This window comes from Hyla sarda, unplaced genomic scaffold (assembly GCF_029499605.1).
Source record: "Hyla sarda isolate aHylSar1 unplaced genomic scaffold, aHylSar1.hap1 scaffold_1927, whole genome shotgun sequence".
Taxonomy (NCBI): domain Eukaryota; kingdom Metazoa; phylum Chordata; class Amphibia; order Anura; family Hylidae; genus Hyla; species Hyla sarda.
Window position 1 is genome coordinate 21125 of NW_026608582.1, and position 17342 is coordinate 38466.

The 17342-nt window shown below is 45.7% G+C and overlaps 7 non-coding genes across 7 annotated transcripts; all 7 read left to right on the forward strand.

The window, feature by feature from the left end:
- The first annotated feature begins 1845 nt into the window (after nt 1-1845).
- Nucleotides 1846-2036, forward strand: LOC130316232 (U2 spliceosomal RNA). Its single transcript, XR_008863587.1, has one exon. It is a non-coding gene; the product is annotated as a U2 spliceosomal RNA (small nuclear RNA).
- A 2094-nt stretch (nt 2037-4130) lies between these two features.
- Nucleotides 4131-4321, forward strand: LOC130316216 (U2 spliceosomal RNA). The gene has a single exon (XR_008863572.1). It is a non-coding gene; the product is annotated as a U2 spliceosomal RNA (small nuclear RNA).
- Nucleotides 4322-6408: 2087 nt separating this feature from the next.
- On the forward strand, nt 6409-6599 carry LOC130316217 (U2 spliceosomal RNA). The gene has a single exon (XR_008863573.1). It is a non-coding gene; the product is annotated as a U2 spliceosomal RNA (small nuclear RNA).
- A 2096-nt stretch (nt 6600-8695) lies between these two features.
- Nucleotides 8696-8886, forward strand: LOC130316231 (U2 spliceosomal RNA). Its single transcript, XR_008863586.1, has one exon. It is a non-coding gene; the product is annotated as a U2 spliceosomal RNA (small nuclear RNA).
- A 2091-nt stretch (nt 8887-10977) lies between these two features.
- Nucleotides 10978-11168, forward strand: LOC130316218 (U2 spliceosomal RNA). Its single transcript, XR_008863574.1, has one exon. It is a non-coding gene; the product is annotated as a U2 spliceosomal RNA (small nuclear RNA).
- A 2092-nt stretch (nt 11169-13260) lies between these two features.
- On the forward strand, nt 13261-13451 carry LOC130316219 (U2 spliceosomal RNA). Its single transcript, XR_008863575.1, has one exon. It is a non-coding gene; the product is annotated as a U2 spliceosomal RNA (small nuclear RNA).
- Nucleotides 13452-15518: 2067 nt separating this feature from the next.
- On the forward strand, nt 15519-15709 carry LOC130316220 (U2 spliceosomal RNA). The gene has a single exon (XR_008863576.1). It is a non-coding gene; the product is annotated as a U2 spliceosomal RNA (small nuclear RNA).
- The last annotated feature ends 1633 nt before the right edge of the window (nt 15710-17342 follow it).

Below are 17342 nucleotides of genomic sequence, written 5' to 3' on the forward strand. Positions count from 1 at the left end.
GTGCAGGTAGGGCATGACATGATAGGCAGCTGCCTTGATAGCGGGTGGGTGCTGAATGTTCCTAATTGACAAAATAAGATTAATGCTTATGAAGAAATATAAAATCTCATCCCTTCCCCAATATCGCGCCACACCCCTACCCCTTAATTCCCTGTTTGAACTTGATGGACATATGTCTTTTTTCGACCATACTAACTATGTAACTATGTAACATAACATGGGGGGGGGGGGGGTCTCCTGGCTGTTCACACAGGTGTGTCATTGCTGTACATTGACCATGCATTGCTTCTGTGGTATTGCAAAGGCAAAGACAAATGCTTCCAGCCATCCATTGCACTAATGGATTGGTCATCAGCTGGCTGTCTATGTCCCGCATCAATATAGACCAAAGTACAGAGGGTTAGGCTATGCTATTGTGCACCTACCTGATGCATCAGAAGGTGCGAGGCCCTTGCTAAATTCTGTGCACAGACTTTGAGATCTATACTTTAGACTGTATCTAAACCTGCTCCAACATGGACTGACATTCTGGCCTACTTTCAGCCGATGCGACTTGTCTGTCGCTGAACAGTCGCTTTTTATGTATTCAGCACCTATGTATAATGTTGTAAAAATGCTCTAGAAGCTAAAGTCGCAGAAATGTCACACATATTTGGCCTGCAACTTTCTGTGCGACAAATTCAGACAGGAAAAATCAGTATACATCCTTAGAAAATTATCCCCCAGTGTCTCCATCTGCTGGCGGTATTGAATAAGCATTGCTGCACTGATGGGGTATGCATTAGACGAAAAAAAAGAAGAAAAAGAAGAATAATACGCCCAGAAAAGAGGCGAAAAGGAGAAAAACGTAAAAAAACGTGAAAAAAAAGTAAGAGGAAGAGAAGGGAAAAAAAGGTGGAAATGGGTTTAAAAGTGATTTCGGCGGAGAAATATATATATATATATATATATATATATATATATATATATATACGCGCACACACACACATATATATAAACGTATTCTCCGTTGAGATATTGCAGCCGCTGCTGTGTCCAGGCCCAGGAGCCTTAGCACTGTGCTGTGATGTCACTCAATACCACTGACATCACTAGGTGTAAACAACATCTCTCCTTTGCTGTGTATGTGACTATGGAGCTGTTTGGTGATGTCGTCTATTATGGCCTTCATAGAAGCAACAGGAGATTGTTGCATCCATCTAGAACCCTCAGAACTACAGTGCTATGATGTCACTCACTTCCACAGGCCTTGCAGAGTGTAAACAACAACAACCCAGCTTTGTTGTGTATGTAACCATAGGGATTTGTGATGTCACCTAGAACCTTCACAGCAGCGACAGCTTTATGAGGAGCATCAGCACTGCTCTGCCTGAGCAGAACCATCACCGCCATAGGTTGTCAAATAACCCGGGTTTAACCCACACAGGTAAGTCCAATGGGGTGCAGGCATGTCCTCTATGCTTACAGCTTCCCGTGGGTGTTGGTTTGATACCGTTTGGGGACAGCCAAGGAGGCATCTGCAGGCAACAAAGGTAGGTGTGTGCTTGTGTGTGTGTTTCCTATGCAGATCCTAAGCCCAGTGTCACATGCAAGTAGGAGGAGTAAGAAGGGTTCCTGGCAAATCCGGGTTATGGATTGCATTTAAAAAGGCCCCGTGGGAGTGCAATGGGCCCCTGTCTTGCTGCTTAGCAATAATGGTATGGGTTTAGGTTCTGCTGTGTGTACTGGTGGTTGACTGCCCCCCAGCCCAGAGTGTGCATGGAAAATTGTCTGGCAGCCTCCCTGACAGCAAGCAGTGATAGTGCCCATGAAGGGCACCTTGTTGGGCCCGCCCCTTTCACGGTTATCGCTTCTCGGCCTTTTGGCTAAGATCAAGTGTAGTATCTGTTCTTATCAGTTTAATATCTGATACGTCCCCTATCTGGGGACCATATATTAAATGCATTTTTGAGAACGGGGGCCGATTTCGAAGCTTGCTTCCGTCGCCCTATGCATTGACCCGATATGGCAGTATCTTCGGGTACAGTGCACCACCCCCTTACAGGGTTAAAAAGAAAGATTCCTACTTTCATTGCTACCTGCTTGCTGGCTAGCCAGCTAGCCAGCCCTGTGGGCCTTGCTGCTGCTGCAGCCAAAAAACAAAAGGTGGTGCTGCTGCTGCTTCTGCTGCTTCTGCTTCTGCTTGTGTCTGGCCGCTGTTGGAGCGTCCAGGCACAGGACTTCTGCTGCTGCTGACTAAATGGCCTCCTTAATTGGATCATTTGAGTAGCCAGCACACCTGTGCAGGTAGGGCATGACATGATAGGCAGCTGCCTTGATAGCGGGTGGGTGCTGAATGTTCCTAATTGACAAAATAAGATTAATGCTTATGAAGAAATATAAAATCTCATCCCTTCCCCAATATCGCGCCACACCCCTACCCCTTAATTCCCTGGTTGAACTTGATGGACATATGTCTTTTTTCGACCGTACTAACTATGTAACTATGTAACATAACATGGGGGGGGGGGGGGGTCTCCTGGCTGTTCACACAGGTGTGTCATTGCTGTACATTGACCATGCATTGCTTCTGTGGTATTGCAAAGGCAAAGACAAATGCTTCCAGCCATCCATTGCACTAATGGATTGGTCATCAGCTGGCTGTCTATGTCCCGCATCAATATAGACCAAAGTACAGAGGGTTAGGCTATGCTATTGTGCACCTACCTGATGCATCAGAAGGTGCGAGGCCCTTGCTAAATTCTGTGCACAGACTTTGAGATCTATACTTTAGACTGTATCTAAACCTGCTCCAACATGGACTGACATTCTGGCCTACTTTCAGCCGATGCGACTTGTCTGTCGCTGAACAGTCGCTTTTTATGTATTCAGCACCTATGTATAATGTTGTAAAAATGCTCTAGAAGCTAAAGTCGCAGAAATGTCACACATATTTGGCCTGCAACTTTCTGTGCGACAAATTCAGACAGGAAAAATCAGTATAAATCCTTAGAAAATTATCCCCCAGTGTCTCCATCTGCTGGCGGTATTGAATAAGCATTGCTGCACTGATGGGGTATGCATTAGACGAAAAAAAAGAAGAAAAAGAAGAATAATACGCCCAGAAAAGAGGCGAAAAGGAGAAAAATGTAAAAAAACGGGAAAAAAAAGTAAGAGGAAGAGAAGGGAAAAAAAGGTGGAAATGGGTTTAAAAGTGATTTCGGCGGAGAAATATATATATATATATATATATATATATATATATATATATATATATACGCGCACACACACACATATATATAAACGTATTCTCCGTTGAGATATTGCAGCCGCTGCTGTGTCCAGGCCCAGGAGCCTTAGCACTGTGCTGTGATGTCACTCAATACCACTGACATCACTAGGTGTAAACAACATCTCTCCTTTGCTGTGTATGTGACTATGGAGCTGTTTGGTGATGTCGTCTATTATGGCCTTCATAGAAGCAACAGGAGATTGTTGCATCCATCTAGAACCCTCAGAACTACAGTGCTATGATGTCACTCACTTCCACAGGCCTTGCAGAGTGTAAACAACAACAACCCAGCTTTGTTGTGTATGTAACCATAGGGATTTGTGATGTCACCTAGAACCTTCACAGCAGCGACAGCTTTATGAGGAGCATCAGCACTGCTCTGCCTGAGCAGAACCATCACCGCCATAGGTTGTCAAATAACCCGGGTTTAACCCACACAGGTAAGTCCAATGGGGTGCAGGCATGTCCTCTATGCTTACAGCTTCCCGTGGGTGTTGGTTTGATACCGTTTGGGGACAGCCAAGGAGGCATCTGCAGGCAACAAAGGTAGGTGTGTGCTTGTGTGTGTGTTTCCTATGCAGATCCTAAGCCCAGTGTCACATGCAAGTAGGAGGAGTAAGAAGGGTTCCTGGCAAATCCGGGTTATGGATTGCATTTAAAAAGGCCCCGTGGGAGTGCAATGGGCCCCTGTCTTGCTGCTTAGCAATAATGGTATGGGTTTAGGTTCTGCTGTGTGTACTGGTGGTTGACTGCCCCCCAGCCCAGAGTGTGCATGGAAAATTGTCTGGCAGCCTCCCTGACAGCAAGCAGTGATAGTGCCCATGAAGGGCACCTTGTTGGGCCCGCCCCTTTCACGGTTATCGCTTCTCGGCCTTTTGGCTAAGATCAAGTGTAGTATCTGTTCTTATCAGTTTAATATCTGATACGTCCCCTATCTGGGGACCATATATTAAATGGATTTTTGAGAACGGGGGCCGATTTCGAAGCTTGCTTCCGTCGCCCTATGCATTGACCCGATATGGCAGTATCTTCGGGTACAGTGCACCACCCCCTTACAGGGTTAAAAAGAAAGATTCCTACTTTCATTGCTACCTGCTTGCTGGCTAGCCAGCTAGCCAGCCCTGTGGGCCTTGCTGCTGCTGCAGCCAAAAAACAAAAGGTGGTGCTGCTGCTGCTTCTGCTGCTTCTGCTTCTGCTTGTGTCTGGCCGCTGTTGGAGCGTCCAGGCACAGGACTTCTGCTGCTGCTGACTAAATGGCCTCCTTAATTGGATCATTTGAGTAGCCAGCACACCTGTGCAGGTAGGGCATGACATGATAGGCAGCTGCCTTGATAGCGGGTGGGTGCTGAATGTTCCTAATTGACAAAATAAGATTAATGCTTATGAAGAAATATAAAATCTCATCCCTTCCCCAATATCGCGCCACACCCCTACCCCTTAATTCCCTGGTTGAACTTGATGGACATATGTCTTTTTTCGACCGTACTAACTATGTAACTATGTAACATAACATGGGGGGGGGGGGTCTCCTGGCTGTTCACACAGGTGTGTCATTGCTGTACATTGACCATGCATTGCTTCTGTGGTATTGCAAAGGCAAAGACAAATGCTTCCAGCCATCCATTGCACTAATGGATTGGTCATCAGCTGGCTGTCTATGTCCCGCATCAATATAGACCAAAGTACAGAGGGTTAGGCTATGCTATTGTGCACCTACCTGATGCATCAGAAGGTGCGAGGCCCTTGCTAAATTCTGTGCACAGACTTTGAGATCTATACTTTAGACTGTATCTAAACCTGCTCCAACATGGACTGACATTCTGGCCTACTTTCAGCCGATGCGACTTGTCTGTCGCTGAACAGTCGCTTTTTATGTATTCAGCACCTATGTATAATGTTGTAAAAATGCTCTAGAAGCTAAAGTCGCAGAAATGTCACACATATTTGGCCTGCAACTTTCTGTGCGACAAATTCAGACAGGAAAAATCAGTATAAATCCTTAGAAAATTATCCCCCAGTGTCTCCATCTGCTGGCGGTATTGAATAAGCATTGCTGCACTGATGGGGTATGCATTAGACGAAAAAAAAGAAGAAAAAGAAGAATAATACGCCCAGAAAAGAGGCGAAAAGGAGAAAAACTTAAAAAAATGTGAAAAAAAAGTAAGAGGAAGAGAAGGGAAAAAAAGGTGGAAATGGGTTTAAAAGTGATTTCGGCGGAGAAATATATATATATATATATATATATATATATATATATATATATACGCGCACACACACACATATATATAAACGTATTCTCCGTTGAGATATTGCAGCCGCTGCTGTGTCCAGGCCCAGGAGCCTTAGCACTGTGCTGTGATGTCACTCAATACCACTGACATCACTAGGTGTAAACAACATCTCTCCTTTGCTGTGTATGTGACTATGGAGCTGTTTGGTGATGTCGTCTATTATGGCCTTCATAGAAGCAACAGGAGATTGTTGCATCCATCTAGAACCCTCAGAACTACAGTGCTATGATGTCACTCACTTCCACAGGCCTTGCAGAGTGTAAACAACAACAACCCAGCTTTGTTGTGTATGTAACCATAGGGATTTGTGATGTCACCTAGAACCTTCACAGCAGCGACAGCTTTATGAGGAGCATCAGCACTGCTCTGCCTGAGCAGAACCATCACCGCCATAGGTTGTCAAATAACCCGGGTTTAACCCACACAGGTAAGTCCAATGGGGTGCAGGCATGTCCTCTATGCTTACAGCTTCCCGTGGGTGTTGGTTTGATACCGTTTGGGGACAGCCAAGGAGGCATCTGCAGGCAACAAAGGTAGGTGTGTGCTTGTGTGTGTGTTTCCTATGCAGATCCTAAGCCCAGTGTCACATGCAAGTAGGAGGAGTAAGAAGGGTTCCTGGCAAATCCGGGTTATGGATTGCATTTAAAAAGGCCCCGTGGGAGTGCAATGGGCCCCTGTCTTGCTGCTTAGCAATAATGGTATGGGTTTAGGTTCTGCTGTGTGTACTGGTGGTTGACTGCCCCCCAGCCCAGAGTGTGCATGGAAAATTGTCTGGCAGCCTCCCTGACAGCAAGCAGTGATAGTGCCCATGAAGGGCACCTTGTTGGGCCCGCCCCTTTCACGGTTATCGCTTCTCGGCCTTTTGGCTAAGATCAAGTGTAGTATCTGTTCTTATCAGTTTAATATCTGATACGTCCCCTATCTGGGGACCATATATTAAATGGATTTTTGAGAACGGGGGCCGATTTCGAAGCTTGCTTCCGTCGCCCTATGCATTGACCCGATATGGCAGTATCTTCGGGTACAGTGCACCACCCCCTTACAGGGTTAAAAAGAAAGATTCCTACTTTCATTGCTACCTGCTTGCTGGCTAGCCAGCTAGCCAGCCCTGTGGGCCTTGCTGCTGCTGCAGCCAAAAAACAAAAGGTGGTGCTGCTGCTGCTTCTGCTGCTTCTGCTTCTGCTTGTGTCTGGCCGCTGTTGGAGCGTCCAGGCACAGGACTTCTGCTGCTGCTGACTAAATGGCCTCCTTAATTGGATCATTTGAGTAGCCAGCACACCTGTGCAGGTAGGGCATGACATGATAGGCAGCTGCCTTGATAGCGGGTGGGTGCTGAATGTTCCTAATTGACAAAATAAGATTAATGCTTATGAAGAAATATAAAATCTCATCCCTTCCCCAATATCGCGCCACACCCCTACCCCTTAATTCCCTGGTTGAACTTGATGGACATATGTCTTTTTTCGACCGTACTAACTATGTAACTATGTAACATAACATGGGGGGGGGGGGGGGGGGGTCTCCTGGCTGTTCACACAGGTGTGTCATTGCTGTACATTGACCATGCATTGCTTCTGTGGTATTGCAAAGGCAAAGACAAATGCTTCCAGCCATCCATTGCACTAATGGATTGGTCATCAGCTGGCTGTCTATGTCCCGCATCAATATAGACCAAAGTACAGAGGGTTAGGCTATGCTATTGTGCACCTACCTGATGCATCAGAAGGTGCGAGGCCCTTGCTAAATTCTGTGCACAGACTTTGAGATCTATACTTTAGACTGTATCTAAACCTGCTCCAACATGGACTGACATTCTGGCCTACTTTCAGCCGATGCGACTTGTCTGTCGCTGAACAGTCGCTTTTTATGTATTCAGCACCTATGTATAATGTTGTAAAAATGCTCTAGAAGCTAAAGTCGCAGAAATGTCACACATATTTGGCCTGCAACTTTCTGTGCGACAAATTCAGACAGGAAAAATCAGTATAAATCCTTAGAAAATTATCCCCCAGTGTCTCCATCTGCTGGCGGTATTGAATAAGCATTGCTGCACTGATGGGGTATGCATTAGAGGAAAAAAAAGAAGAAAAAGAAGAATAATACGCCCAGAAAAGAGGCGAAAAGGAGAAAAACGTAAAAAAACTTGAAAAAAAAGTAAGAGGAAGAGAAGGGAAAAAAAGGTGGAAATGGGTTTAAAAGTGATTTCGGCGGAGAAATATATATATATATATATATATATATATATATATATATATATATACGCGCACACACACACATATATATAAACGTATTCTCCGTTGAGATATTGCAGCCGCTGCTGTGTCCAGGCCCAGGAGCCTTAGCACTGTGCTGTGATGTCACTCAATACCACTGACATCACTAGGTGTAAACAACATCTCTCCTTTGCTGTGTATGTGACTATGGAGCTGTTTGGTGATGTCGTCTATTATGGCCTTCATAGAAGCAACAGGAGATTGTTGCATCCGTCTAGAACCCTCAGAACTACAGTGCTATGATGTCACTCACTTCCACAGGCCTTGCAGAGTGTAAACAACAACAACCCAGCTTTGTTGTGTATGTAACCATAGGGATTTGTGATGTCACCTAGAACCTTCACAGCAGCGACAGCTTTATGAGGAGCATCAGCACTGCTCTGCCTGAGCAGAACCATCACCGCCATAGGTTGTCAAATAACCCGGGTTTAACCCACACAGGTAAGTCCAATGGGGTGCAGGCATGTCCTCTATGCTTACAGCTTCCCGTGGGTGTTGGTTTGATACCGTTTGGGGACAGCCAAGGAGGCATCTGCAGGCAACAAAGGTAGGTGTGTGCTTGTGTGTGTGTTTCCTATGCAGATCCTAAGCCCAGTGTCACATGCAAGTAGGAGGAGTAAGAAGGGTTCCTGGCAAATCCGGGTTATGGATTGCATTTAAAAAGGCCCCGTGGGAGTGCAATGGGCCCCTGTCTTGCTGCTTAGCAATAATGGTATGGGTTTAGGTTCTGCTGTGTGTACTGGTGGTTGACTGCCCCCCAGCCCAGAGTGTGCATGGAAAATTGTCTGGCAGCCTCCCTGACAGCAAGCAGTGATAGTGCCCATGAAGGGCACCTTGTTGGGCCCGCCCCTTTCACGGTTATCGCTTCTCGGCCTTTTGGCTAAGATCAAGTGTAGTATCTGTTCTTATCAGTTTAATATCTGATACGTCCCCTATCTGGGGACCATATATTAAATGGATTTTTGAGAACGGGGGCCGATTTCGAAGCTTGCTTCTGTCGCCCTATGCATTGACCCGATATGACAGTATCTTCGGGTACAGTGCACCACCCCCTTACAGGGTTAAAAAGAAAGATTCCTACTTTCATTGCTACCTGCTTGCTGGCTAGCCAGCTAGCCAGCCCTGTGGGCCTTGCTGCTGCTGCAGCCAAAAAACAAAAGGTGGTGCTGCTGCTGCTTCTGCTGCTTCTGCTTCTGCTTGTGTCTGGCCGCTGTTGGAGCGTCCAGGCACAGGACTTCTGCTGCTGCTGACTAAATGGCCTCCTTAATTGGATCATTTGAGTAGCCAGCACACCTGTGCAGGTAGGGCATGACATGATAGGCAGCTGCCTTGATAGCGGGTGGGTGCTGAATGTTCCTAATTGACAAAATAAGATTAATGCTTATGAAGAAATATAAAATCTCATCGCTTCCCCAATATCGCGCCACACCCCTACCCCTTAATTCCCTGGTTGAACTTGATGGACATATGTCTTTTTTCGACCGTACTAACTATGTAACTATGTAACATAACATGGGGGGGGGGGGGGGTCTCCTGGCTGTTCACACAGGTGTGTCATTGCTGTACATTGACCATGCATTGCTTCTGTGGTATTGCAAAGGCAAAGACAAATGCTTCCAGCCATCCATTGCACTAATGGATTGGTCATCAGCTGGCTGTCTATGTCCCGCATCAATATAGACCAAAGTACAGAGGGTTAGGCTATGCTATTGTGCACCTACCTGATGCATCAGAAGGTGCGAGGCCCTTGCTAAATTCTGTGCACAGACTTTGAGATCTATACTTTAGACTGTATCTAAACCTGCTCCAACATGGACTGACATTCTGGCCTACTTTCAGCCGATGCGACTTGTCTGTCGCTGAACAGTCGCTTTTTATGTATTCAGCACCTATGTATAATGTTGTAAAAATGCTCTAGAAGCTAAAGTCGCAGAAATGTCACACATATTTGGCCTGCAACTTTCTGTGCGACAAATTCAGACAGGAAAAATCAGTATAAATCCTTAGAAAATTATCCCCCAGTGTCTCCATCTGCTGGCGGTATTGAATAAGCATTGCTGCACTGATGGGGTATGCATTAGACGAAAAAAAAGAAGAAAAAGAAGAATAATACGCCCAGAAAAGAGGCGAAAAGGAGAAAGACGTAAAAAAACTTGAAAAAAAAGTAAGAGGAAGAGAAGGGAAAAAAAGGTGGAAATGGGTTTAAAAGTGATTTCGGCGGAGAATATATATATATATATATATATATATATATATATATATATATATACGCGCACAAACACACATATATATAAACGTATTCTCCGTTGAGATATTGCAGCCGCTGCTGTGTCCAGGCCCAGGAGCCTTAGCACTGTGCTGTGATGTCACTCAATACCACTGACATCACTAGGTGTAAACAACATCTCTCCTTTGCTGTGTATGTGACTATGGAGCTGTTTGGTGATGTCGTCTATTATGGCCTTCATAGAAGCAACAGGAGATTGTTGCATCCATCTAGAACCCTCAGAACTACAGTGCTATGATGTCACTCACTTCCACAGGCCTTGCAGAGTGTAAACAACAACAACCCAGCTTTGTTGTGTATGTAACCATAGGGATTTGTGATGTCACCTAGAACCTTCACAGCAGCGACAGCTTTATGAGGAGCATCAGCACTGCTCTGCCTGAGCAGAACCATCACCGCCATAGGTTGTCAAATAACCCGGGTTTAACCCACACAGGTAAGTCCAATGGGGTGCAGGCATGTCCTCTATGCTTACAGCTTCCCGTGGGTGTTGGTTTGATACCGTTTGGGGACAGCCAAGGAGGCATCTGCAGGCAACAAAGGTAGGTGTGTGCTTGTGTGTGTGTTTCCTATGCAGATCCTAAGCCCAGTGTCACATGCAAGTAGGAGGAGTAAGAAGGGTTCCTGGCAAATCCGGGTTATGGATTGCATTTAAAAAGGCCCCGTGGGAGTGCAATGGGCCCCTGTCTTGCTGCTTAGCAATAATGGTATGGGTTTAGGTTCTGCTGTGTGTACTGGTGGTTGACTGCCCCCCAGCCCAGAGTGTGCATGGAAAATTGTCTGGCAGCCTCCCTGACAGCAAGCAGTGATAGTGCCCATGAAGGGCACCTTGTTGGGCCCGCCCCTTTCACGGTTATCGCTTCTCGGCCTTTTGGCTAAGATCAAGTGTAGTATCTGTTCTTATCAGTTTAATATCTGATACGTCCCCTATCTGGGGACCATATATTAAATGGATTTTTGAGAACGGGGGCCGATTTCGAAGCTTGCTTCCGTCGCCCTATGCATTGACCCGATATGGCAGTATCTTCGGGTACAGTGCACCACCCCCTTACAGGGTTAAAAAGAAAGATTCCTACTTTCATTGCTACCTGCTTGCTGGCTAGCCAGCTAGCCAGCCCTGTGGGCCTTGCTGCTGCTGCAGCCAAAAAACAAAAGGTGGTGCTGCTGCTGCTTCTGCTGCTTCTGCTTCTGCTTGTGTCTGGCCGCTGTTGGAGCGTCCAGGCACAGGACTTCTGCTGCTGCTGACTAAATGGCCTCCTTAATTGGATCATTTGAGTAGCCAGCACACCTGTGCAGGTAGGGCATGACATGATAGGCAGCTGCCTTGATAGCGGGTGGGTGCTGAATGTTCCTAATTGACAAAATAAGATTAATGCTTATGAAGAAATATAAAATCTCATCCCTTCCCCAATATCGCGCCACACCCCTACCCCTTAATTCCCTGGTTGAACTTGATGGACATATGTCTTTTTTCGACCGTACTAACTATGTAACTATGTAACATAACATGGGGGGGGGGGGGGGGGGGTCTCCTGGCTGTTCACACAGGTGTGTCATTGCTGTACATTGACCATGCATTGCTTCTGTGGTATTGCAAAGGCAAAGACAAATGCTTCCAGCCATCCATTGCACTAATGGATTGGTCATCAGCTGGCTGTCTATGTCCCGCATCAATATAGACCAAAGTACAGAGGGTTAGGCTATGCTATTGTGCACCTACCTGATGCATCAGAAGGTGCGAGGCCCTTGCTAAATTCTGTGCACAGACTTTGAGATCTATACTTTAGACTGTATCTAAACCTGCTCCAACATGGACTGACATTCTGGCCTACTTTCAGCCGATGCGACTTGTCTGTCGCTGAACAGTCGCTTTTTATGTATTCAGCACCTATGTATAATGTTGTAAAAATGCTCTAGAAGCTAAAGTCGCAGAAATGTCACACATATTTGGCCTGCAACTTTCTGTGCGACAAATTCAGACAGGAAAAATCAGTATAAATCCTTAGAAAATTATCCCCCAGTGTCTCCATCTGCTGGCGGTATTGAATAAGCATTGCTGCACTGATGGGGTATGCATTAGACGAAAAAAAAGAAGAAAAAGAAGAATAATACGCCCAGAAAAGAGGCGAAAAGGAGAAAAACGTAAAAAAACGTGAAAAAAAAGTAAGAGGAAGAGAAGGGAAAAAAAGGTGGAAATGGGTTTAAAAGTGATTTCGGCGGAGAAATATATATATATATATATATATATATATATATATATATATATATATACGCGCACACACACACATATATATAAACGTATTCTCCGTTGAGATATTGCAGCCGCTGCTGTGTCCAGGCCCAGGAGCCTTAGCACTGTGCTGTGATGTCACTCAATACCACTGACATCACTAGGTGTAAACAACATCTCTCCTTTGCTGTGTATGTGACTATGGAGCTGTTTGGTGATGTCGTCTATTATGGCCTTCATAGAAGCAACAGGAGATTGTTGCATCCATCTAGAACCCTCAGAACTACAGTGCTATGATGTCACTCACTTCCACAGGCCTTGCAGAGTGTAAACAACAACAACCCAGCTTTGTTGTGTATGTAACCATAGGGATTTGTGATGTCACCTAGAACCTTCACAGCAGCGACAGCTTTATGAGGAGCATCAGCACTGCTCTGCCTGAGCAGAACCATCACCGCCATAGGTTGTCAAATAACCCGGGTTTAACCCACACAGGTAAGTCCAATGGGGTGCAGGCATGTCCTCTATGCTTACAGCTTCCCGTGGGTGTTGGTTTGATACCGTTTGGGGACAGCCAAGGAGGCATCTGCAGGCAACAAAGGTAGGTGTGTGCTTGTGTGTGTGTTTCCTATGCAGATCCTAAGCCCAGTGTCACATGCGAGGAGTAAGAAGGGTTCCTGGCAAATCCGGGTTATGGATTGCATTTAAAAAGGCCCCGTGGGAGTGCAATGGGCCCCTGTCTTGCTGCTTAGCAATAATGGTATGGGTTTAGGTTCTGCTGTGTGTACTGGTGGTTGACTGCCCCCCAGCCCAGAGTGTGCATGGAAAATTGTCTGGCAGCCTCCCTGACAGCAAGCAGTGATAGTGCCCATGAAGGGCACCTTGTTGGGCCCGCCCCTTTCACGGTTATCGCTTCTCGGCCTTTTGGCTAAGATCAAGTGTAGTATCTGTTCTTATCAGTTTAATATCTGATACGTCCCCTATCTGGGGACCATATATTAAATGGATTTTTGAGAACGGGGGCCGATTTCGAAGCTTGCTTCCGTCGCCCTATGCATTGACCCGATATGGCAGTATCTTCGGGTACAGTGCACCACCCCCTTACAGGGTTAAAAAGAAAGATTCCTACTTTCATTGCTACCTGCTTGCTGGCTAGCCCTGTGGGCCTTGCTGCTGCTGCAGCCAAAAAACAAAAGGTGGTGCTGCTGCTGCTTCTGCTGCTTCTGCTTCTGCTTGTGTCTGGCCGCTGTTGGAGCGTCCAGGCACAGGACTTCTGCTGCTGCTGACTAAATGGCCTCCTTAATTGGATCATTTGAGTAGCCAGCACACCTGTGCAGGTAGGGCATGACATGATAGGCAGCTGCCTTGATAGCGGGTGGGTGCTGAATGTTCCTAATTGACAAAATAAGATTAATGCTTATGAAGAAATATAAAATCTCATCCCTTCCCCAATATCGCGCCACACCCCTACCCCTTAATTCCCTGGTTGAACTTGATGGACATATGTCTTTTTTCGACCGTACTAACTATGTAACTATGTAACATAACATGGGGGGGGGGGGGGTCTCCTGGCTGTTCACACAGGTGTGTCATTGCTGTACATTGACCATGCATTGCTTCTGTGGTATTGCAAAGGCAAAGACAAATGCTTCCAGCCATCCATTGCACTAATGGATTGGTCATCAGCTGGCTGTCTATGTCCCGCATCAATATAGACCAAAGTACAGAGGGTTAGGCTATGCTATTGTGCACCTACCTGATGCATCAGAAGGTGCGAGGCCCTTGCTAAATTCTGTGCACAGACTTTGAGATCTATACTTTAGACTGTATCTAAACCTGCTCCAACATGGACTGACATTCTGGCCTACTTTCAGCCGATGCGAATTGTCTGTCGCTGAACAGTCGCTTTTTATGTATTCAGCACCTATGTATAATGTTGTAAAAATGCTCTAGAAGCTAAAGTCGCAGAAATGTCACACATATTTGGCCTGCAACTTTCTGTGCGACAAATTCAGACAGGAAAAATCAGTATAAATCCTTAGAAAATTATCCCCCAGTGTCTCCATCTGCTGGCGGTATTGAATAAGCATTGCTGCACTGATGGGGTATGCATTAGACGAAAAAAAAGAAGAAAAAGAAGAATAATATGCCCAGAAAAGAGGCGAAAAGGAGAAAAACGTAAAAAAACGTGAAAAAAAAGTAAGAGGAAGAGAAGGGAAAAAAAGGTGGAAATGGGTTTAAAAGTGATTTCGGCGGAGAAATATATATATATATATATATATATATATATATACGCGCACACACACACATATATATAAACGTATTCTCCGTTGAGATATTGCAGCCGCTGCTGTGTCCAGGCCCAGGAGCCTTAGCACTGTGCTGTGATGTCACTCAATACCACTGACATCACTAGGTGTAAACAACATCTCTCCTTTGCTGTGTATGTGACTATGGAGCTGTTTGGTGATGTCGTCTATTATGGCCTTCATAGAAGCAACAGGAGATTGTTGCATCCATCTAGAACCCTCAGAACTACAGTGCTATGATGTCACTCACTTCCACAGGCCTTGCAGAGTGTAAACAACAACAACCCAGCTTTGTTGTGTATGTAACCATAGGGATTTGTGATGTCACCTAGAACCTTCACAGCAGCGACAGCTTTATGAGGAGCATCAGCACTGCTCTGCCTGAGCAGAACCATCACCGCCATAGGTTGTCAAATAACCCGGGTTTAACCCACACAGGTAAGTCCAATGGGGTGCAGGCATGTCCTCTATGCTTACAGCTTCCCGTGGGTGTTGGTTTGATACCGTTTGGGGACAGCCAAGGAGGCATCTGCAGGCAACAAAGGTAGGTGTGTGCTTGTGTGTGTGTTTCCTATGCAGATCCTAAGCCCAGTGTCACATGCAAGTAGGAGGAGTAAGAAGGGTTCCTGGCAAATCCGGGTTATGGATTGCATTTAAAAAGGCCCCGTGGGAGTGCAATGGGCCCCTGTCTTGCTGCTTAGCAATAATGGTATGGGTTTAGGTTCTGCTGTGTGTACTGGTGGTTGACTGCCCCCCAGCCCAGAGTGTGCATGGAAAATTGTCTGGCAGCCTCCCTGACAGCAAGCAGTGATAGTGCCCATGAAGGGCACCTTGTTGGGCCCGCCCCTTTCACGGTTATCGCTTCTCGGCCTTTTGGCTAAGATCAAGTGTAGTATCTGTTCTTATCAGTTTAATATCTGATACGTCCCCTATCTGGGGACCATATATTAAATGGATTTTTGAGAACGGGGGCCGATTTCGAAGCTTGCTTCCGTCGCCCTATGCATTGACCCGATATGGCAGTATCTTCGGGTACAGTGCACCACCCCCTTACAGGGTTAAAAAGAAAGATTCCTACTTTCATTGCTACCTGCTTGCTGGCTAGCCAGCTAGCCAGCCCTGTGGGCCTTGCTGCTGCTGCAGCCAAAAAACAAAAGGTGGTGCTGCTGCTGCTTCTGCTGCTTCTGCTTCTGCTTGTGTCTGGCCACTGTTGGAGCGTCCAGGCACAGGACTTCTGCTGCTGCTGACTAAATGGCCTCCTTAATTGGATCATTTGAGTAGCCAGCACACCTGTGCAGGTAGGGCATGACATGATAGGCAGCTGCCTTGATAGCGGGTGGGTGCTGAATGTTCCTAATTGACAAAATAAGATTAATGCTTATGAAGAAATATAAAATCTCATCCCTTCCCCAATATCGCGCCACACCCCTACCCCTTAATTCCCTGGTTGAACTTGATGGACATATGTCTTTTTTCGACCGTACTAACTATGTAACTATGTAACATAACATGGGGGGGGGGGGGGGGCGTCTCCTGGCTGTTCACACAGGTGTGTCATTGCTGTACATTGACCATGCATTGCTTCTGTGGTATTGCAAAGGCAAAGACAAATGCTTCCAGCCATCCATTGCACTAATGGATTGGTCATCAGCTGGCTGTCTATGTCCCGCATCAATATAGACCAAAGTACAGAGGGTTAGGCTATGCTATTGTGCACCTACCTGATGCATCAGAAGGTGCGAGGCCCTTGCTAAATTCTGTGCACAGACTTTGAGATCTATACTTTAGACTGTATCTAAACCTGCTCCAACATGGACTGACATTCTGGCCTACTTTCAGCCGATGCGACTTGTCTGTCGCTGAACAGTCGCTTTTTATGTATTCAGCACCTATGTATAATGTTGTAAAAATGCTCTAGAAGCTAAAGTCGCAGAAATGTCACACATATTTGGCCTGCAACTTTCTGTGCGACAAATTCAGACAGGAAAAATCAGTATAAATCCTTAGAAAATTATCCCCCAGTGTCTCAATCTGCTGGCGGTATTGAATAAGCATTGCTGCACTGATGGGGTATGCATTAGACGAAAAAAAAGAAGAAAAAGAAGAATAATACGCCCAGAAAAGAGGCGAAAAGGAGGAAAACGTAAAAAAACGTGAAAAAAAAGTAAGAGGAAGAGAAGGGAAAAAAAGGTGGAAATGGGTTTAAAAGTGATTTCGGCGGAGAAATATATATATATATATATATATATATATATATATATATATATATATATATATATATATATACGCGCACACACACACATATATATAAACGTATTCTCCGTTGAGATATTGCAGCCGCTGCTGTGTCCAGGCCCAGGAGCCTTAGCACTGTGCTGTGATGTCACTCAATACCACTGACATCACTAGGTGTAAACAACATCTCTCCTTTGCTGTGTATGTGACTATGGAGCTGTTTGGTGATGTCGTCTATTATGGCCTTCATAGAAGCAACAGGAGATTGTTGCATCCATCTAGAACCCTCAGAACTACAGTGCTATGATGTCACTCACTTCCACAGGCCTTGCAGAGTGTAAACAACAACAACCCAGCTTTGTTGTGTATGTAACCATAGGGATTTGTGATGTCACCTAGAACCTTCACAGCAGCGACAGCTTTATGAGGAGCATCAGCACTGCTCT